Below are 22,713 nucleotides of genomic sequence, written 5' to 3'. Positions count from 1 at the left end.
AAGCACCTAACGTGTCGAGCCTATGACGCAAACTTGACGAAAAACAAAAAGAGAGAGGTCGGAGTGCGTGCTCTCTCTGTTCCAACCGGCGCCACATGCACACGGTGTGCGAAAAGGAAAGAGAATCGTTACCTCTCTTTCTTAGGCAGTCCCCTCCCTCCTCTACCAAGCCGGCCTTCGTTCCGGCAGCGAAAGAAATAGGAGGAAGTTTCAGAGAATTCGGGCATCTGGATGAAAACAAAGGAGTTTCGAAATTGCAGTGGAAGATAAGAAAAGTTGCTATCTCTCTCTCTCTCTTTAGATTTCTTTCCAGCTCTAGGAGAAATGGAGAGAAATTGAAAGAGGAAGGAAGAGAGAAAGATAGAGGGGTCAAGGGCGAAGAGAGAGCGAGTCTTCTACAATACGATCGCGACGAAAACAACCCTCCTACCCCCTCCCGCCCTTCGTGCAGCCCCTCCCTCCTCCAATCCTTTATCTCTTCGCCTTCTCCATCAATCCACATGGTCCAAAAAGAGAAAGGAAGAGCTAAAAGATGCCACCGGCGGCGACGCCGTCCGGGATGTACATCCCCTCTCACACTCATCCCCTCCCTGCCCCTCATCCGAGACGCTTTACTCAACCCCTTTTCCCATTCCTTCAAGAGGTTATGTAACCTCCTGAAATCGCCATTAATGCTTCCAAGGGAGAAACACATGAAGGATATATAACTATATACTCCCAAAATCGAGCTTCGAACGTGAGAGATTAATGCGTTATGGTGTCTATATCAGAGGATAAAAGCGTAGCAGTACCGAGAATTTGTAAAACATTTCGGTGCACATAGGTTAGTCCTTTCCCGTGCCACAACGCTCCTTCAGGCATAAGCAATAGCAAATAATATCCTTCAGGATGACTACTAACGTTCTGTTCGAAATTTCTTATAGATGTTAAGACAAAACGCGTGGAAGTTATTCATACCACAATATCTTAAAAATAGAGATTACTTTTCAAATTAAATATGAATCTGAATTCATACACAATAACGCATTTTGTCTCAGACACTCGTTTATAGGTATCAAAATGTAAACTATACATTTTTTATTGGTGAAATAATTCACCGCATTTTTGACTTAATCAGATAAATATCTAATGAGTACGAAAGATTTCTTCTAGGTACATAACACAAAACACTATTAAATGTGCCATCTGTCTCCTAAGGTAACCGTCGCCTTTTACTCTCTGTATTAAGTATTGCTTTGAATTGAACGAGCCTGTCTTCAAAAATCGGATAAATTATGCAACGAAACCGCAAACCTCACGGCGCATGCTTGATTAATCTGGGATTCCAAAATCGATCAAAGCTTAAATATCTCTGGTCGTTCCGAAGGTAAATAAATGGATGGAATAATGTATTCGATAGTTTCTGGCTCAACTTTGTGAATTTTCATGTTCATTAAATGAAGAGCTCAATGAATTTCACACTTCTTTAATTTGGTACTAATAGTTTCAACGCTTGGGCGTCATCGTCAGAACAGTTCAAAAATACATTATATTATTCATTTAATGGATGGCATGATTATTGATTGTTATTTTCCATGAAATTTCGTGTTTCAATCATCAAGGTTACTCTCATTGCATGAAATAAAATGGGCAAACAGTGGCGAGCACAAATGCAACTGTAGTAAAAAAAATAAATTGATTCGGTGGCATTTGAAATAAAAACAACTCAGTGAGGAACGAAACACCAAAGAAAAGAAGGATTTGTGCAGGGAGAGCTTCGATGTAAAGAGAAAAGCATTGCCAACGTTTCACCGATACCCATGCATTCTTGGGACTTAATTTTATTGAGGGAGGGCAGACAGATCGGATCGAGTGAGTAACTGGCTTCCTTCTCTCTCGACGAGGATAGCTGAGATTTGTACAGAGACGAAGGGCGAGACCGCGGTAGTAAATGGAAGGCAGTTGGCCACACGTTTTTTGGCGGTCAGCACGACATGGCGCGCGACGGAACACATGGCGTCCAAAGGAAGGGGGTTATCTCACTTCGCGCGATCATCGTCCTTTCGAGAGGGGATAGGGGAGAGGCAGGAGGGCGTCTGCGATATCCGGCTTGAGGGGATAGATTGAGAGTTTCAAATATGACCTTCAAATCATCCGATCTGAAACTGATTTTCCCTATTCCCGAATAGTAAAATTTAGCATTTCAATTTCGATTTACTATCCTAGGAATTAGATACGCACTTTCTATAGTGATGCTAAAGATTTGTTCCCGAATATTCTACACGCAAATAAAACCAAAACATGTTACGTTATACCTGGAAATAAAGCATCTGACGAGATGAAAAATGAAAAAAAAAAATGAATTTTTGAGACTCAATGCAAGAGGCAGGAGGTATTTTGGAAACATTTTAATGGCTGAAACCCTCGGAAGCAAATTGAGGATAGCTGAAGTTCAATTTTGGGAGAGAGATAATTTCTCGATACTGTTAAAATTCTAATTTACAGCCGTTCAATGCCTGGCCAGGCAGACCTTATGCTACTTCTATGAAAACTATATAATTCAGCCCCTTTCATATTCATTTATTTACGCAAAATTAAATTTAGACAATGTTTTGTATATATGAAAAATTAAATGGAAAAGGATGGGATCATTAGTCCATACGATAAAAACTATTGGGGAATAGATAATAAATATGTACATTCGATTTGCTATTTCAATTCATAGATGAAGCATTGATGGCTCATTTACCACTGGTCCCAATAAAATCCGAAATGAAATAGATAAAAGCGGTTCGATGCCATTTAAAATTAGGACATTCATTCGTGCAATGCACAGGCTACATCCAAATCATCTCTAGCCGTAAAATAATTCATCAACTTGAAAATACTGACAGATTTTTCGTAGCTTCTGTTTGATCAATTATTTAAAAAGGAAGAAAGTATGATTTGAGAATGAAAGACAAATTACGAACCTGGAACCATTTCTCGTGGAGAATGCAATTGTGGGGTGGGAAGATGGAATGTGTGTATAATTCGGCGGGTAGGATATTCGAGCAATGCAAGGCCTTTTTAGATTAAAGTGTAGGTCAGCGTGTAGGTCAATTAGTGGGTCTCTAAAGTCTTCTTTGCCAAATTATGTAGCTTTAAATGAATAGAGGTTGTGGAAAATTTTACAAGGGATTCAATAACAGTAATAAGACGATCTTTATTAAAAATTCGAAAAACTTTGTCAAGGGAACATTATCTGTATTGGTAGTTAATTGCAGAAGTTACAGGTAAAAATCAAAGTCGCACAATATCATCACCTTAACCCAAAGCACAGACGCAGATATAATTATTTGGACAGAAAGCTGGTTGTCCACTAATACTGTCGACGAGACAATTTTCCTAAAATCCTTTTCCATTTACAGAAATGACAGAAAAAATAGAATCGAGGGTGGTTTTTTCATCGCAGTAAAAAATTCTCGCGTCAGCAAGGTTGAGGTATTTCCGGGTAATGGTTTTGAAAGCGTTTGGTGACCAATTAAAAGTCTGAAATAAGAAGCCTAAAAAATTTACTTGTTTATACAGACGAGGACCACAATGGCTTAAAGTGCGGGCCACAGTATCAATTTACTAGTTTTAAGAAAGATAGTAATCCCCGAAATACTGAGGATACGTGGAATCACTTCCTTGAGATCACGCGCTCAGCAGTCAACAAGTTCATTACCAGTAAATTTATAAAAGATAACACGGAACCTAGATGGCACAACAAGAATGTTAGAAAGGCATTACGACGTCAAAGGCTATGTCACGCCAAGATGAAAAATATTAGGGATGATATCTCTGGCGACAAAAAGAATGAGATCATCTATGATTATAAGATATCTAGGGAGAATGCCAAGAATGGATTTCGGAAAGCGTTAAGGAAATTCAAAAGGAAGAAGTCAGCGGAATACTTGAAAGAGAAGTCAAAAGCATTTTGGTCATGCGTCAGAGAAGTTCAAGGAAATAAGTCAACTGTTAATTCACTCAAAAATGAGCAAGCGTAAGCGTGTAAAGGGTAACCCGCAGTTTGGAAAAGGCTAACTTATTAAATTCCTTCATTCAAAGCGTCATTTCACCTCCTGCCACACACCCTGGCGGTGGCTTGCAGGGTATTTATAAATAAATAAATATTCGTCCTCGGCGGCAAAATGAAATTTCGAAAAAAGACTTGGAAAGTCATCAGAACGAGGGACTGACAGGCCTGAATATTTGGATCAGTCATCAAAAGGGACATATTAAGAGAGAAGGAACTGGGATGTAGACGGATATATTCAGTATCGGAAGGTTAAAAAGATGTTTTACACACCAATGAGTGAGAGGATAGAGAGAAAGTGTTTGGAGGACTATAGCAGATCAAAGAATAGAAAAGTTCTCTTTCCTCAGTGAACGGCTCTCCGAAGGTAGCAAGGGGGAGTGGAGTCTTCACTAGGAGCGGGGTGACGGGAGGCAAAGAGAGAAAGAGATAGAAGGGGTTGCTCGAGAGTCACGGGGGGAGGGGATCAGAGCCCTGCTTGATCGGCGGTTACAGATCCGACGCATGCGATATGAATGGGATGGAGTAGGAGGGGGTCAGTAGAAGCGCATACAAGAAAAGGACGTTTTCACCAGGGGAAGAGAAAACGAATAAAAAATGACATGACGGGTATATACGAGTACAATGATACGGTTGGTTCCCAAGGATGGGGAAGCCTCCTGCGGAGGAATAGGGCATGAGAGGGTTCGGGGTATACAAGGGTACGGGACTTCCCGGAGAAACACACTTCCCTGAAATTAGCGAGTGGGTCTTTCTTTTTTTTCCTCTACCGAGCCACCATAGTGTGCGATGGTTTGCTCCTTGAAAGAAATTCGCGTACGCACCGTCTGGATTTCGTGAACACAGAAAAGAGAAAACTACGAAAAACTACCCCCTATTGACCACATTGAAAATTGATCCTTCGAACATGACATATAGTCATCGACTTGGGGAGAAAATTATAAAGCACACGTACGATAACATAATGGCATACGGCAAAGGGGCAATCTCATCCATCCGACAAAAGAGTATAACCAAAAAAAAAGGAATAAACCATTGGCTGATCCACATCTCCATCCTCCTCTCTCTCTCTCTCCACCTTTTGTGCTGCTTCCTTCCACTTCCTATCCCGTAGTTGTCCCCTTCCCAGATAAGTATAAGCGCCTCTGTAAATATTTATAGCCGTCGCAATAATAGTAGTTATAGTAATAATAACCGTCTTCCGGTTTAGGAAAGACGACTTCCTCCCAAGGGCCTTCCTCTAATCCTTCCTTTCACCTTTGTCTTTAGTTTCGCGTAATGGGGAGAGGGGGGGGAAAGAGAGAGACCGAATCGTCATTGAAAACGTTCGCCCTACTCTCGAGGATCCTTGGGAAGATTTAACACGGTAATGGCGAGCACCTTGACCGCAACTTTTGACCGTCAAACATCACTAATGAGCGCGAAGCTTTGGTCGAGAAACTACGAATGGAAAACGACCAATTGTATCCAGGCGCATTCATGCTCCCGCATGGGATTTATATAATGAATTCACGCGATGATTGAGGACTTCCTTCTTTTCGCTTTGAAACGAGAGTGAGAGGGTGTAGGTATACAAACAGTCGAGCGAAGAATTCCGCCACTGCCCCAAGGGCGAATATCCCTCGCTTAACAAGCATACACTGCCACAAATTTACATGTTCTAATGGGAAATTTTGCCTCGCACAAAGGTGAAGATAGCGTAAGAAGTTATCTGATTGAACAAACTGCTCTTACCCGCAATTATTCTAACCGGATTCTACTCTAAAATTGTGTGGGAAGCAATTAAAATATCTTGATTTACAAGAATATTCCCCGTATATTGCGTAAGTTTTATAGTTTCTATAGGTACTTATCTACATCAGATTTAAATGGCAATCCAAAACTAGCCAATTAATCAAACAATTAACGACAGTGACAATATTTTTTGCACAGGAATAACATACAACTTCACAGTAGTTGTGGATGTCACCTAGAATTATATAACGAAACATATGTAAAGAATAAATCAATCATAGTGTGCATGATACCAGAACTGGTTAAATCATTCATAAACTGGTTGAAACATCAACATTCACGTAATTAACGGCACCTTAGACTAAATAATTGGCACGTAAACGGAAACGTAATTTACGGTAACTTTCTACTTTTAATGTTAATAGGGACATCTGGAGTTAAATTGTTAAAAAGGCTAGTTGGTCCGTAATGAAAGGTAGCGTTGACTGAATGTAGCCAAATATTAACAGCTAAAATTCCCTTCGCAAAAATTCCACCTTCAACATATTACCGATCGATTCCTATTAATACTCTCCGCCATTCTTTCTCAGCCGAAATGAGACCGGATGCAATTCTTCTAATGCACAAAATGATTCCATTACCAATTAAAAACACTAAAATATGTCCGTTCACAATACACAACGGGATGCTCGCAAGAAGAATGAAGGCGGGAAAGAAGCACACATCGTTAATCGTGACCTTCACTGGAAAATAAAAGCGCTTTTACAGCTACTGAGGAAAACTTGAGTATTTTTAAGCCCATAATTTTTTTATCTCTGAGATTCTTCATTTTCGCAATTATTGCCACATGCATGCATCTCATATAATGAAGTTGCTATGAGACTTTAAAAGGCTGGATACATAGAGAAGACTCTCCCGAGGAGGAAGATAAACACTGTTTAAGTGATGCGCATAAGAAATAAAATCGTTTCATAAGAGGAATTTCGGGAGCCTCATTTCCCAAAGAGTGATGGGCAATACATTCTTTCTCGCGTGGTATCTTAGCACTTCAGCATTCGTGTGTCACGAAACCGAGGCGGAATACGCGACGATATCGGAAGAGATAAGAACCGAGAAGCCTCGGAAGGGCAAAAAGAATAAATAGCAGCAAGAGGAATTTATTTCCTCCTCATTTAATTCTTTTCGAGTCTGCACTTGGAGCCAACTTCGTTTCGTTTGGAGAGGAAATCATTCGATAATAAGTTCAACTGGTCTCCGGTCCCTGATTCTCATGTACGCCCGCAGTGCCCTCTCGCGTCCACTCCGCTCCTTCCATCAACGCCAATGACTATCAAAACAAGTTTGCGAAAGACGATCCATTTCTCTCTCCACCCATTCAATTCTCGAGGCACCATATACACTCGCATTATCTTTTCTTTTCGATTTTCAAGGCCGCGGACAGAATCCGTAGATTTGCGAAGATGAAGGGGCGGTATATGGCGAATGGACGCCGGGGTGGACCACTGCCGGGGTGATAAAAAGGTCAAAGAGAAGGTTTAATAGGTCAGGTCTGGGGTGACGAGACGAGAAGAGGGAAGATGGGGAGCCGTAAATGAAGGGAAGAAAATTTTGGAAAGGAAGTAAGTCAGTAATCAAAAGCAAACAGCGGAGAGGACGGCAATGTGATCGAGGTTTTGCGGAGGCAAGCAGTTCGTCTGAAAGCCGCGAGAGGGTGCTGGCGGAGAGACGAATAACGCTCGAGTGAGGCCAAAAGGAAGAGGGAGAGGGGAGAGAAGAAAATGAGAGACTCCACAGACTCGTGAAACTGTTTTGGTTTTGGATGTTATTCACACAAACTTAATGATCCTTGGGAACAACGAATCCTATTTCATATATGACGCCACAAGTAATTTTCTGTCGGTTTTGCGTGCATTTGAAGTGAATCTCCTTCAACGAAGGAACATCCGTGAGCTACGTAGCATGTGCACCATGAACACACAGCAGCAGAAATTTCTGTGCCCTGCAAATACAGCGAGAGGTTTGTTTGTTGAATTTATGGCAGAAATTTAAAAATAAAATACTACCACACTTTGCGTCTGCTGAACGTCATGAACTACATACTAATATTTTCTAATGTCAATATTTTATGCATCCCTCGAGTGGAATACTTGCGTGCAGGCCCCGAAGAAAAGAAGAATTTATTCCATGAGAATACCCTACCGAATTTTTGAATTTTTAAGGGCGGGGTAAGGCAGGAAATCTCCATTTTGAGTTAGTTGTTTTCCCGATGCTTCCCATTCCTCATATATCTACCAATTATGGCAGCCGAGGACACTTGACGTGTTTTCCGATTGGCAATTATTAATTTTTAAATGTTAAACTCACCGTCAATCCGGCAAGGATTTTTGCGAATAGCAGCGTAATGGGTATACCTGCGTATGGATGAAGCTGGGAAGAAAATTCAACGCGTGAATCGTATTTTCACAATACAACCTATGAAACCAACAAATGGTTGTATTCTGGTCGTTCTTTTAATGAAAATATATTCTCGATATAGCGGAAATGTGACGTTGGCGATTTTTGAGTTGGGAAAGTATAATCAACGAAGGTGAAAAGCTTTGATTCTAGACGGGGAAGATTGCTTTCATTATACGTACCTTCTTAGACTCATCTGAATATGATTTGCATCATTTTTTTGTCAAAAGAAAGCAACGCGCTAAATATGAAAACATGCATCTGAATAAGTGATATCAATAGCAACAACTAGCTACAGTAAATGTCGACCTTGCTGAAATTTTTCTACTCCCCAATCCAATAAGCAATATTAATAACAATTTATAATGGTAGGAATGAGTACATGTATAAAATGATTTATATAATAATTATGAATATTATCGGCAGTGCAAGACGTGAATCGATTTTTTTGTTTCCCTTTCCCTCAACCGTAACGCTGTGACCAGCATTAAGTGAGCATGAGGATGAAAAAACAGTTAAGGGATATTGCGTGCAGAGGTCCGGTCGGGCGTAGATTGACCTTGAAACACGAAAGATCGCAAAAGGAGAAAGTCCGATCGGGCTGCAAGAGTCGCGCATCGGCGGGAAAGGAGAGAGAGAGGGGCCGAAACACGTGGATACACAGGAGACGGGGAGAAGCGGGAGTGGGAGGGAGGGAGGAGGGAAAATGTGGCAAGGAGGTATAAAAAAGCTACAAAGAGGAAGAACAGAATAAAGAGAAAAAAGGCATGTGTGGAGGAATTCAAGAAGACGCGTTAGAGTAAAGGAGAGAGGAGAAGGTATGGAGGAGGGGGGAGACAAAAGGGAGAGATAGATTGAAAGATGATCGAGGTAGGGAAGGGATGAGGGCGAAGAAGTTGGGACACGGGAGAAGAGAAAGGGAGGAGAGTATGTAGCGATGGAAATGTGGGAAAAAGGAAAGAGAGGAAAAGGGAGAGAAAAAACGCACGTGGGTCAACGAGTACCATGAGTTTTCCCTTACTATTTTCCCATCTCTCTCTCTCTCTCTCTTTATAGGAGAGCGAAGGAGCAAGTAGACGGGAGGGAAAAGAAAGACATCAACCAGCGTCTACTTTTTTTCACCAGTCGCCCTCGGGGCGGGCGAAGGACGGGCGAAATTTCAACGGAGAGATATTCGCGCCCGTGGACGCTAAACACAGAGGATTGAAAAAAGTAATTTCGAGAGAATCTTCCATCGCACCAACGAATACAACGCATGGGATTGGAGTGGTGGTTTCGTTGACTATTCAATTCCAAATAATCTTTATAAAAAGTCAACGGAAAAAAGGCAGCCCGATTTACGGGGATTTGACGCAAATATCAATCGTTTTCCTGAACTTGAATAACAGCAACAAAATTAGTTGTATCACTTTGCAAATTATTTGATATGCTGAGAAATTCTATTCGCGGAGATCAGGAGTCTATCATGATGGTTTAATTAGTTGCATGAAGGGATACACAAAACCTACCAATTTGCCCATGAAAAATAGAAGCGTCAGTCGAGCGAACGAGTTTTCGCGCAGGCGCGTGCCTGCCTCTGGCGGGAGTCGACCTGCCGGCAAATATGCAGAAGCATGGGAAAGAAAGCACGCACAGAGACCGGATTGGTGAAATAAAAAGGAAAAGATGAACTTGCACGAGTTCATGGCCAGGAGGAGGGAGTTGAGGGGTGGGAGGGATGAGAGTGAGGAAAGGGGAGAGAAAGAGAGATATTCGAAGGAGTAAATTGAGTGGGAAGGTGGAGGGTGGGTGGAAAATCCCTCTCTCATTCCGGGAAGGAAAGACATCGGTCGATGGAAATAAGGGAATAGAGGAAAGGAAAGGACTTCTACGAAAGATAATGCTTCTTCGTAATGGAGGGGTGTTTTCCCACTCAACTTCGCCCGAAATTTCCCTCCCCTGACTGCTGAATCGAGAGTACGAAACTGAAGGAGGGGAAAATGGGGTAATGTAGCGCCTACTGACTTTCTTCATTATGCGAACTTAACACGATACAAAAGGACTTAACACGATCATCTTCGAGATGCTCATTATGCTCTTCATAATAATTTGGAAGAAAAGTCAAATGAATAATGCAAGCAGAAATTAAAATTCAATGAGGTAAATGAAAGCAAACACATCCTATACGTTGGTAGGAATTATTTTATTTGAAAGTACGTGCACGAGAATTGTCAAATGTCGGAATGACAGGCGGAGACAAAACAGAAGACCACGAATATTGAGTACGAAGAGATTTTCATTCATCTTACACCATTCAATCGGTCAGTTTAAATATTCAGGGATCATTGCTTAAGCAACTTGATACATGACTATTTTCGAGAACAAAATATTTCATTCCATGACATTTTGGGAGCGACTGAGAGGAAAAGTCAATCACAAAAGGGGCGAAAGTTTCATTCAGTTGGAATCGAATCTCGATATCAGTAGGGAAAGGATGTTCTGAGTAAAACAAAAGAATCCCGAAATCACTAAGATCCCTTCACTAAAATTGCAGCGACTCACCTTCCCTTAACATTTCTATCTCCCAGCCCTTGCCTTACCCAACTCTCAAGAGTCGAAAGTAGAAACACAGTAAAAGAAAAAAGAAGGGGGGTAAGAAACGACAACAGGGTTACGAGTGTCTGAACACGTAAGCCGCCCACTGCTTGGCCGAAGACACATCCCCTCTCACGCTATCGTCGATGGGAAAGCCTGTGGCTGCATCCAATTTTTTTAATGAGTTAAAAAATCACAGAACTTACAGTTATGCAGAAAGACCGACAATCTCTATCATTTTCATTTGCCGAAGCAGGCTGGATTGTTTTTTATTTTTTAGCAGCATCATTAAATTGGGTCACCGGAACTAGCAGGGAAATGTGTCGGAAAAATGCCGAGAGATACTTAAATCAGCATGTGTGGCCTTATCTTCCAAATTTTGACGAATAGAGAAAAAATTACCACTTTTCCTTGGTGTCATCGATTTTTCGAACCGTAATACAATGTGAACGAATAAAGTAAAATGGGGCCACTTTGATTTACCATCGCAGATGTTTCCGATTAAAAGTGATCACCTACCCCTCTTCCCATTTTCTTTCTCACCTCGAAGAGGAGAAAAGAATTAAGAGAGAGGGAGGGGATAATGAAGACGGGTATCGATCGAGGAATACGCGAATCCCACGCGCGGTCGAAGGAATTTCGGGGGTGGCTGAGGGTGGCTGCAGGGTGGAGTGGACCCAGGAAATTCCGGGAAGACCGGCGTAGGTGATTCCTAAGATTTTCTCACTCTTGGGACGTTTCCTTCTTTCGGCAATCGCCCCACGCCCACAATTTCTGCCTGTTACCGACACCCACGTCTCCCTGTCACGGTCGAGGAAAGAGGGAGAGTGCGGGAAGGAATGGGCGGAAACGAAGCGTTTTGGATCTTCTCACTGAATTTTCCTCACCTTCCTCATCAGCGTGGGGTGAAAAAAATAAGCTAATTGAGAGAAGAGGATTGTGAGTGTTTTGGGAAGGGCCTAGGTATTGGCGAGTGAAAATATGAAACGTGAACCCGGTCGGACTAAATGGACGTTAAATATGCTACGGAAAGGAGGGGATAGTGAGAGTGTGAGATGTCACGATCAAGCGCGACTCGTGACCGAGACCACGAATGTAGGCGTCGATATTTTTCTAGGGTATTTTCGCACCGATTACCGCCTCCAACCAACCTTCCCCTCTCGCGCTTTTACTCCTTCCTTTAACACTCCACCGCCCTTGCCCCTCCCCCACCCGTCACTCCCTGCTTTTTCCCACCAGTTTCTTCTCTCCTCCATCTTCCCCTCAAACAGTCTAATTAGAGCGACACTACGCTCCGAGGGCGATTGGAGGGATGCGAGGGGGGAGGTCGAAAAGGGAAGAGAAAGAAATAGATGTAAAAAGATACCGAAATATCCTCACACGATTCGCGTCTCCTCTCTTACTCCTCCCTCCATCAGCAATTGAAATTTAGCAAATGCTAAAAGCTGAGAAGGTGACAGGCCACGAGCTCCATGCACCCTCCCTCTCCTTTCCTCTGCCCCCACCCTCTCTTCTACACATCCCTGCCATCGCATCCGAAAATTAGTCATCGACACACACACAGACGCAAGCACGTGACGAGTCGGGAATCTCTTGATTGAATGTCACAGGGGGATGGGGAGGAGGTGGACGAGCAAAACATCGCAGTGGAAGCTGGCATCCGGTCCCACTCTCTTCCCGCCGACGGATGTGATCTCATCAACTGGAGGGGAAGGAGGAGACGTGCAGAGTCGCCCACAGAAAAGTGTGAGACGATTCGCGAGCCACCGAAATATTTGCGGAGAAACAGTTAACCGTACCAAGGGCGGAGGCCTCAATGACTGAATTTTTAGCCATATTGACTTCCCTAAGCAATTTAAAGCAAGCCCTATTCCACCAATGAAACTAGCCAGCTATGATTTCATTCATGCCGTCAAGAATTAAATTCATCGTATCACAAAGTGTAACGGTTGTTTTCGTGACACCACTCTTTTTAATTTGATTGAAATATCTATTCTATATATATATGCTTGGAGAGTAATTTGTATAGAGACAACTTAACTTATCTTCTTTGCCCAAATTTGTCTGGTTTCTGGAATTATTATTAAGAAACGAGACGAAAATAGTAACAACATTCGATCGAGAAGAGAAGAAAAAACCTCTATCAATAAAATCTCCAGCAATGACACTGATTAAGAGCCGATCTCCCTCCTGCTAAATGTGCACTACTGCCTACCTCTCACGTAATGAACAATTGGAAAGAGAAAGAACCCAGCGAGTGTTTACCTGCTCGATTCTCGCTCCCTGAGGATGTCTTCAGGCATAGAATGCTTATACATGTATATTTATTTCAGGATCCTCAGGCTTCTTCACCTGTACTTTCCAACTATATCACGGGAGAAGAACTCTCCCTTTTCACCTTCCTTTTTCTGTCTCCTAACTCTTTTTCCTTCTCACACTTCGGCCTTTTTGGCCGCCGCCCTTCCACCGTAGGAGGGGGAATGAGGAATTGAGAGAGAGCGGGAGGGAGAGAGGAAGAACATACCAGGGAGGGAGTGTGAGCTGCAGAATGGGGAGAGGGAGGCTAAAGGTTATGGAATGGGAGGAGGAGATTGGAAATGAGATGGAGGAGGAGGAGCAAGTTGGCAGCCTACCCCGTAAACGCCCTTGAAAATAATAAGAAAAAAGTACGTGGAATAAGAAATGGCTGCGTCCCAGGAAGTCGAGGCACCAAAGCGGTAACTCCTCCTCCTAACCTTTTCCTCCCCTCCATCTCGAGCCCTCCCTCACCTGTCCGATTCTCCAACCAACCAAAAAAACAAGAGAGTTAAGGGGAGATAGAGTCGTCTACATCATATTCTTTTATTATTCCCAAGCCTGCGAGTCGAAAAAAGCGCACGCGCACACAATCCCCATGCCCCTCTGCCATTCCCACTCCCTTTCACTCTCCCCTTCCACCACTCCACCCCACAAATATCCTCTATTCTTTACACGTGCGAACTGCTTGTCCACCCAAGCCTCCCTCTTTCCTCTCTATATCTCGCAGGTATGAGAGGGAGTGAGAGAGATAAATATGGTTATGTGGGAGGAAGAAGGGAGCACAGGGCCGTTTCCCACGTTAAGGAAAGAAAGAAAAAATGTTAGTGTTCCGGGACAATGAGTTTCTTCGGAACATAAATGACTCCATAATAGTAAAATATAAAGGAGCGACAGAGGGATTTAATACTATTTAAATAAGTGACTTTGATTACCGCCGATTATTTCAACTCCCTTCTTTACCTATTTTTGTTGGTTAGATGGAAGAAGGGACTAAATAGTCTCAATCTCATCCCAATAAAGATGATATATAAAATAAATAAATTAAATACCTCTCCCACTACTATATCCTCCACATTCAATAAGCCACAGATTATGGGTAAACAAATTCGATTACTCCATTTAATTATGATAAAACTTCCATGTAATAATTAAGATAATCTGTAGATGACAAATCTCAATCCAAAAAATTGCCAAGATTCAGCAAAAAAATTGGGAGGACTTGTCGAAGGAAATAAAAAAGATACTCGCGGTTAATATTTTCTCATCTTTATCCCTTGTCCTACTAATGCAGTCCACCGCTTAGCTGTTACGCACGGTCATGAAACGCGAGGACAAATTCTTTTTCCTTTCAGTTCACATTTCACTGACCGCTCTCTCTCTCTCTTACCTTTACCTCTCTCAAGTCTCTCCCTTCGTTCCACCTAACCTTCGTTCCTCCTCATATTCCCTGCACTCTTGCCCACTCGTATCCTCTTCGTACCTCAAATGCACTCGCATGGAGGTACTCAACCTCAATATTTTCATCTAGCCCTCCCTATCTCTGCTCTCCTTTTCTTCGCTTACAAAACAGAGTCCTCACCTGTCCGCCTTAACCCTCCAATCTCAACGGAGCTCGTTCCATTTGCTTCCTCCCACTACCTCATCTCTGGCGTCACGCGCAGCTAATTACATTCCTCTACTCCTAGAAATACGCTCTCCCGCTTCCTCGCACTCGCCATTTCCATTCCTCCTGCTCTTTCCTTTCGACAAAATTCTCCTCCTCGGCTCTCTCTCAGGCCCTCTCTTCCCATCAACGTGTTTGCGGTCCCCCTGCCCTCTCCTTCCTCTTGGCAGTTTTCGTTCAACGCCAGAGCCAAAGTGAGATAAAGAGGAAGAAGTTCTTTCTGTTTCTTTCTTTCTCTCTCCATCTCCCATTTCTTTTTGCTTTTACACATCACGAAAATGGTGCCTTGCCCTTGATCCTTATTTTTAAAAACGAGGTTTCCTGGCTAAGAAAAACTCATACCGCCTTGATTCCGTCCTTCTCACTCTCCTACCTGTTCCGCCTGATTATCCCTCACACGTGCACACTGGGGATTCCGATCTCTTCCCCCCCCTCTCTCTCTTTAATCTCTCCCCAACGTGAAATATGCAATCCTCAGGCGTGGGATTGTTACACTAGTCTGGAATGGAGCTTATAGACTTATGGCATGCAATATTCGTAGTCTTGGTGGTACTATCTATACTCTTTTCATCTGAATAAATATACTACCAACTTTCAGCAGAAGTATTAGAATGACGAAATATAATGACCGAACTGCGATCACACTGTTGCAGGACGTTCGTCTATCTCGGAGTGAGCTTGAAAAGGAATGAAACACAAGATAGACTACGATTTCCATTTCAATGACATAACGCAAACCGCCATTCTTAAAGCTGGATACTGAGAGGAGGGGAATACGGGCAGAACCATGGAAACGGTCGGAGGCAAATGTATACACGTAGCTAACCGGAAGTGAATCCGCAAAAAGGCCGGAGGCGAAGGAATGAGGCGGTTGGAGGAGCTCGACGACTAAATCGTTTCGTCCTTGTATTTTCGCGAATGTTACCCTCTCTCCCCACAATTCTCTCCACCACGCGGGGCTACTCCTCCTCTCCCTCCTTACCTCCTTCCCACCCACTCACCCAAAAGGGCCTCCCTCGCCGCCGCTTGCTTCTTTTTTTCGAGCATTCCCCTCACTCCCTCCCTTCCCCCGGCAACCCGCATAACCTTGACAGCAACCCGACTCCTTGGGTGGATGTCCCTGTAAGGCTGCTGAGACTATCTGCAATTCGCGCGACAGAGATTTTTTCACTTAGAAAATACTACTATTTCTCCTTCGAGCAACCCTTCCCCTCCTGTTCCACTCCGACTTAGGTTTCTTTCCATTCACAAGACGATGATCCACCCTTTTAACTCTAATACGAGGGTGGTCCGAAAAGTTTCCGGCCTCAAAAATTTCAGAAAAAATGTCTTGTATCTTTGTTAGGTCGGAAACTTTTCAGACCACTAATGTATATATACATACATATATATGTATATATATGTGTGTATTTATATATATATATATATATATGCATAAATAAATATATATATATATACATATATATACATATATATATATAATTATATATGTATGTATATGTGTGCGTGTGAGTGTTTGAGTGAATGTGTGTTTTTAAGGCGGTTCACCGGTGGAACGAGAAATTCTTTTCTGGTATCTAGCATTTTTATACTAGCGCTTTTCCCTTTCTCGCCACACTTTCGAGATATGAGTGACTGTTAAAAAAATATAAAATCCGTGAACGGAAACATTTTTTCATTTTTTTTGTTTGGAAGACAAAAGGAGCGCACTCCGTCCGTCATCATTATACTAAGCATTAGAATTCCAAACCCGTAGTCAGCCTCTCCCATCACAAAAAATACCCTTCTTTCCCGCGGCAGGAACCCTCCTTCGAACCCGGCCTCCTTCCTCCTCGCCTCCCTCCGCACAAGAGACCGTTCTCATTTGAATACATCACTCTCCCGGACACTCGAAGGAGGTACATATATATATATATATATATATATATATATATATATATATATATATATATATATAGGCACATACATACTATACGTATGCGCGCGCCGGCGAACGGTAGTGGCAGAAGACGGCCCTCTCGCTTCCTGGTCCCAAAGCCATTCCACAGGTCTCTCCCTCTTCTCGCCTTTCTCCCCCCCGCGCCCCGTTCCCGGTCTACGCCGATCCTTCCTCCCGCACCGCACCCTCCGACGAGGAGGGGGGTGGGGACCTCCAAAGACCTTCCTTCTATCCCCTTCACCAATCTCCCCGTTAACACACGCTTTCCGCCTCCTCCGACTCTTTTTATCTATATAAGAGCTCCTTAAAATTCCCTTCGCGATTCTCCCATCCCTCCAATTTTCTACTCCCTCGCGCACATCATTTCTCACTCATAAATATTTTTTTTACTTCGGTCCGTCTCCATACTCAAAGGTGATTTTGCCCATTGCTTTAACTTCATTTTTACTTTAACTTTAGAGGAAGTGTAGAATTAATAGTGCGTTGTTTTGTAAATGGTTACTTCTTCAACCTTCGGGTTACCACTTCCGAACAATAAACATTCTTGTCCATATTCAGTTTATAGACGAAGAAAAGAAGATTTTTTAAGTTCGGGTGTTTCTACAAGACGTTAGCCAAGGAGAAAAATGGCTGAATACATTAATATTCAATTATCTATTTTCCTATATACGGAGTAATTATGAAGGATAGGATGAAACGGGAATCGCTTCATCTTAGCTACGTTAGTTCATGCCCAAACATTTTATAATGCCGATCCAAATTCTAAAGCCTTTACATGAACCGATAACATACGCAATCTAAAATTCCATGCATATATATTTCCAGATCAAATCGGTCTCCTGGAATCATTATTTTTTTCCAACTTGATATTTGAAAACACTTTTCATCTCAGTGCTACGAACTCATATTTAATTAACCCCGAAAACTTGTTTTGCCAGCCACAAAGGATAACTTGCCTATTTTATTTAGCCTACGGATCAGCATTATTCTATCCTATTCCGAAGGGAGTAAGTTTCAAACAATCCCAATTTTCCCATTGGACATATATTTTGGTCGATGTCATGCTTCGAGGGGTTTTTGGCGCGGAATCAGGAGAAATATCACTGACGTAGAGTCCGGGATGACACAAGATCGATTGAAATACATCCGGAAAGACTCCTGAGTCAGACCTCGGTACTCCGTGGTAATCCCTCCTTTTCGTCTGGCACTTCCGCTTACTTACTGGCTTTTGCTCGTGTGACTACAAGGGTAGCGTTGGTCGGTTAGTGTTGGAGACGTCGACTGAAGTAAGAATGGGGGGGGGAGTGACGGGGGTGAGTTGTGACGGAACAATGGACCCGCGTCCCATCACGCACGCTGCGGCATTTGCCTTTCGTCCCTTTCACCCTCTTCCTCACCCCGAAAACGCAATGGCAACGCACCCGCTCTCTCTCTTCCATACTCAAAATGAGTGAGTGACTGACTCGAGACGAGCGACAAAAAAGTCCAGCTCTTCCTTTCCACACATCCTCTCCCTTACATCCTCCACCTCATCTCCCTATGTGCCTCCATATTCCCCTTTCTTCTCCGCCCCTTTTTCTCCCCAAGGTTAATGCTATTCACGCCTTGGGGAGAAAATGACGACCCGCGCACGGTCTTCCTCCTCCTCGCCACGCTGATTATACATGCGCCCGTGCGATCGTTCCTAAGGTACACGTTTCTACTAGTCCCTTCTTCTCTATACATACACACACATTTATAGCTATACATATTCCCTTTCAGAGCGGTCGTTGTTTTTTCCCTAATGTTTGCGTAACAGGGCACCCTATTCAACCAGCGGAACGTTCCCTTTCTTTTAAAAATTCATCGCAGCATTGGCGTATCCAACTACACAAAGATGGAAAATATTCGTCTTGAATATATTCCAGAATGGTAATAAAAAATGATCTCTCCTCCCTTCCCTCTGTTTAAATAACATTTCAGGGATAACCTCTTCCCTTTTCCACCAATGTGATTCCAGGAATACTTCATCTCATAAGCACAGAACGAGTAGTTTTTTATCGGTCAATGATTAGAGAAACGAGGCTTATAGGCTTTGGATGGTTCCCATAAGTTGTTATAGTTCTTCGTGGAATTCCCGATTACTACCGGTTAAGATAAATACCATTTGGCCAGCATTGTTTTCTTCTTTAGTTCATCATACCTTATAACCCCACATTATGACGTTGGAGGCGTCCAAATTTCCATACACCTTTCCTTAATTTTCGATTACCTAACGTTCCCATACAAACACAGCTTTCAACATACCTGTACAACTACGGCCTGTGCATACCTTTCCTTAATCTAACACAATTTTTGTCTACTTGAAATCTCCCCGACCACTACCTCCCTTCCCTGATTATGTCAACAACGTTTCATTTTACTTTCTCTATTTTAGACTCATTTGTCCCGTACCGCAATCTTGTATCAGAGTACATATATTCGATCATTAACTTATCATATCACATCAGTCAGTCTTATCAATCTTTTCTTAGCGCCTTTAGTTTTTGAACCAGGCATAAATTCTCTCTTTGCACTTCCATCGCTGACGCATTCCTCTCAAAATAAAATACATAAAAAATGGTCGAAAATTTTCCATAAGACGTTCGTGGGACAAATCAGACAAACCAGTGCTGTTCACTGGAAATCCTTAACATATCTCAATTCAAGTTAGTTTTAGTTGCATCATAACACACGTGCCGCCAAAAAGATGAGGGCTGTGTTAAACGAATCCGCTTGCTTGCGTTCGTGTTCAATCTGCTGGACGTGCGTAACCATTTAGCAAATAATTAAGGAATCAAATATGAGAATATAGCTGGGTAGAAACTTGATAATTACCGAAGTTGAAAAAATTTGGTAGTATTTTTAATGACTGATCTTCGTAGATATGTAGGTATTTCCATTTATATAACGTCGAATCAATACAGTAACGAACGAAGCTTGGAGAAGTTTCATGCATAATACTTACTAATGTCTTAGTTTACTGGACTTTAACTTCATTAACTAATCGTTAATATTGAAGCAAGAGGGAAAATACGTTTTGAAAACTCCACAATTACAGATTTTCCTGTAGGACGAACAAGCTCAAGCCCCTAAAAGCGTGTCGCGTGAATCATTTGTAATGGCACTCGACCAACTTCTAAGTTAAGAGAAAAAAGGGGAGTTCAGCAGCACAAGAAATGAATAAAGAGTGACATTATTCCAATTAAAAATAATTCCCATCATATAGCCACGGGCTGACTGACAATATTAACTAAATACTATAACAGGGATGTCAGCATTAATAGTTTCGGTAAAAACTAGAAGGACCGGAGCTCTAGGGTTATGAAGCGAATATGCCGAACTGCATCACCTTAAAGGAACAAGATCAACAGTGGATGGACCATACACTTAAAATTTGTTATTGCCAGAAAAGAAATGCTTCCAAATACTTCGCTACTTGGTTACAACATTATAGAACAGGAATTACTCCATGTTCAAAAATTCGATGGAATATTGCCTCTACCCGTGTTACGTCGAGTTACTTCCGCACCAAGCAAACTTGGCTACATTGATAAATCTGCTCTCATAACAGTCGGTTACCGAAAAGCAGAAAACGGACGAGAATATCTCATTGCAAAAAGTCACCTCGTTTTACATTTTATGGGTACAGGTAACACATGTGTAAAGGCGGAATGCCACGGCTAAGAAACGAATATTCGACAAGGGGGGGAGTGTGTGGGAGGATGGTGAGTGGCAGGGAGATACCATAAAGATTGGAAGAAGTTGCATTAAGAGAGGAGGGGAAGTTGTGAGGAAAAATAGAGACGACGAGGAACCGGAAGGGAAAGTACAAGGGAGGACAAAGAGGGGGAGAGGGAGGGGAGACTGGACGGGGGCGGCGGAGAGGAGGTGGTGAGAGAGAGAGAGAGAGAGAGAGACATCTCGCAGTGTTGCAATATCTACGCACGGCCTGACGACTGACTCTCTCGGGCTCTCCTTGACCCAGATATGTGGGGGCGGGGGGGGGAGGAGGCGGAGGGAAGGAAAGGCTAAGTGGGGGGAGGAACGGGCAGAGGATGGGGGAGTGGGAGGTAGGTGAAAATTTTCCCCTCGGAGGGGTGGGACAATATGGAAAAAATGGAGGTATGGGATACAGAGTTGGGAGGGGGAGGCGCAGCTGCAATATGGTGCTGAAATTAGGGGGTCTTGCGTGAAAGCCGGGGTGCGGGAGATCGAGGTGGGGGCAGAGGGCGTGGGTGTGAGGAGGAGAGAGAGACCTGTGGGGGAGGGAATCATTACGCGCGCGCGATTGATGCAAACAGCACCGGACCACGGGGGGTCGAGTGCCTTGGTTCCTCCTCCCCCCCACCCGCTCCTGCTTCCCGGCCGTCTCCTCCTCCGCACTACTAATCAGCTCCCCCTCATGCTCCCTAAGTCCCGCCATTTCCATCCGATCGTCAAAAACGAAAAATAGACAGTTTTCACGAGGTGATCGCAGATGGAAGACAGACAATGGACGAAATAGTCTGGCAACATCGTCGCCTGAGAGCTACACTGACTTCTATCGTTCTTAAGGTTGTCTACGTCAAATGGCATTCTTTTCGGGCAGGAAGGGGGGAGCGTGGAATGGGGTGGAAACTAGATACCTAAGACATTCCACGATTCTTCTTTTATTCATTAACATTTTTAACGTTATCCATCCAGGTAATCAATCGTTCACTCGCCCTCCTCCTCAAATAACCTTTAAATTCAATTGCCTTGACAAATTCTGCACCACGTTTCTGGTGTAACTTCCACAAAATATTTACCACTATTTGCAACTGAAAGGAAATCCGTTTATATCTATGCAAACCATCCATTTGAACTAATATATGGAATAAATTACCCCATATTGACTATATTCGTGATCAAAACAGTTACAATAGAATCTTTCGATTCGATTCGGTTTTTAATGGGGCCGCATTAATGGCAAGGGAATTGAATAACTTATAAAGGTGAAATCCGTGAAGTTTTTTGTCAGGAATAATATACTCCAGAAACGTTGAATATATTTTTTTCGCTACCTGAAGCGTTTTCGTAAATACATTCTTCGTTATCCTCTCCGACGGGACTACGGACAAGCTTCTACAAACTCATGAATTTATTATCCGCATGACCTTTATTCGGTAGTAAAATTTTCCGTGAAAGAACTTCTGTCGCAACATCTAATTTCTGCCATAGGAATACTTAAAGCCTGCGGTGGAAGCAAGGATTATTAAGTCCTGTGAAAGGGTGAAGGAATATATGCATTTATATATATATATATATATATATATATATATATATATATATATATATATATATATATATATATATATATATATATATATATATATAATTCCGCCTTCCTCATCTGTACTGTGTTCGTCATTTATGTGTGTTCCTATCCATTTTCCTTGCATCTTTTTTCCATGTGAATGAATATTTGTTCGCCGTATGGCGGTATTTCGTGTTTGAATGTATGTATGTGTATACATGCATATATTATCATAAGGTAATCTACCGGTTAAGGTAGGTTTTGGATGGACACAAGTATCAAATAAATATTTTGCATGTGAATATATACAACTATATAGATTCTAATGATGACGGTCATGCCGCCGAAACGTCAAAACTACATATGTGAGTGTCATTTCTTTGTATTTCTATATTTTAAAAATCTGCAATTCTAAGCAACTTCATCTGCTTACCATTGTGGTTAACAGGAAAATAGGTTGCAAAGAAAATTGACGGTTTTAACTCCAACGTCAGCCATGTTTTCCGGGGACGGGAGAGAAATCAATTCCCATGCTTTCCGTATCTCGTCCGGGGTAGGATTCCGCGACGTCGAGTACTGATTGAGTTGTGAGAGCCTCCTCGTCACTTGCCGACACGTGTGGGAATCGACAGCGGGTACCTTTTCCAACGGAGCTGACTCCTAATGCATGTTAGTAAGCCAATTTTTCTCGGTGCCTACACTTAGCGACGTGTCTT

The 22,713-nt window shown here is 42.6% G+C and overlaps 1 protein-coding gene across 1 annotated transcript in view; it reads right to left on the bottom strand.

The window, feature by feature from the left end:
* LOC139698388 (homeobox protein unc-4-like) overlaps window positions 1-22,713 on the bottom strand; it is a 383,173-nt gene that overhangs the window by 1,958 nt on the left and 358,502 nt on the right. The gene's annotated exons all lie outside the window — the stretch shown is intronic.

This window comes from Hetaerina americana, unplaced genomic scaffold (assembly GCF_022747635.1).
Source record: "Hetaerina americana unplaced genomic scaffold, ioHetAmer1.1.p SCAF_84, whole genome shotgun sequence".
NCBI lineage: Eukaryota > Metazoa > Arthropoda > Insecta > Odonata > Calopterygidae > Hetaerina > Hetaerina americana.
The sequence above is the reverse complement of the archived record's forward strand: the minus strand, read 5'-3'. Positions and strand labels throughout refer to the sequence as shown.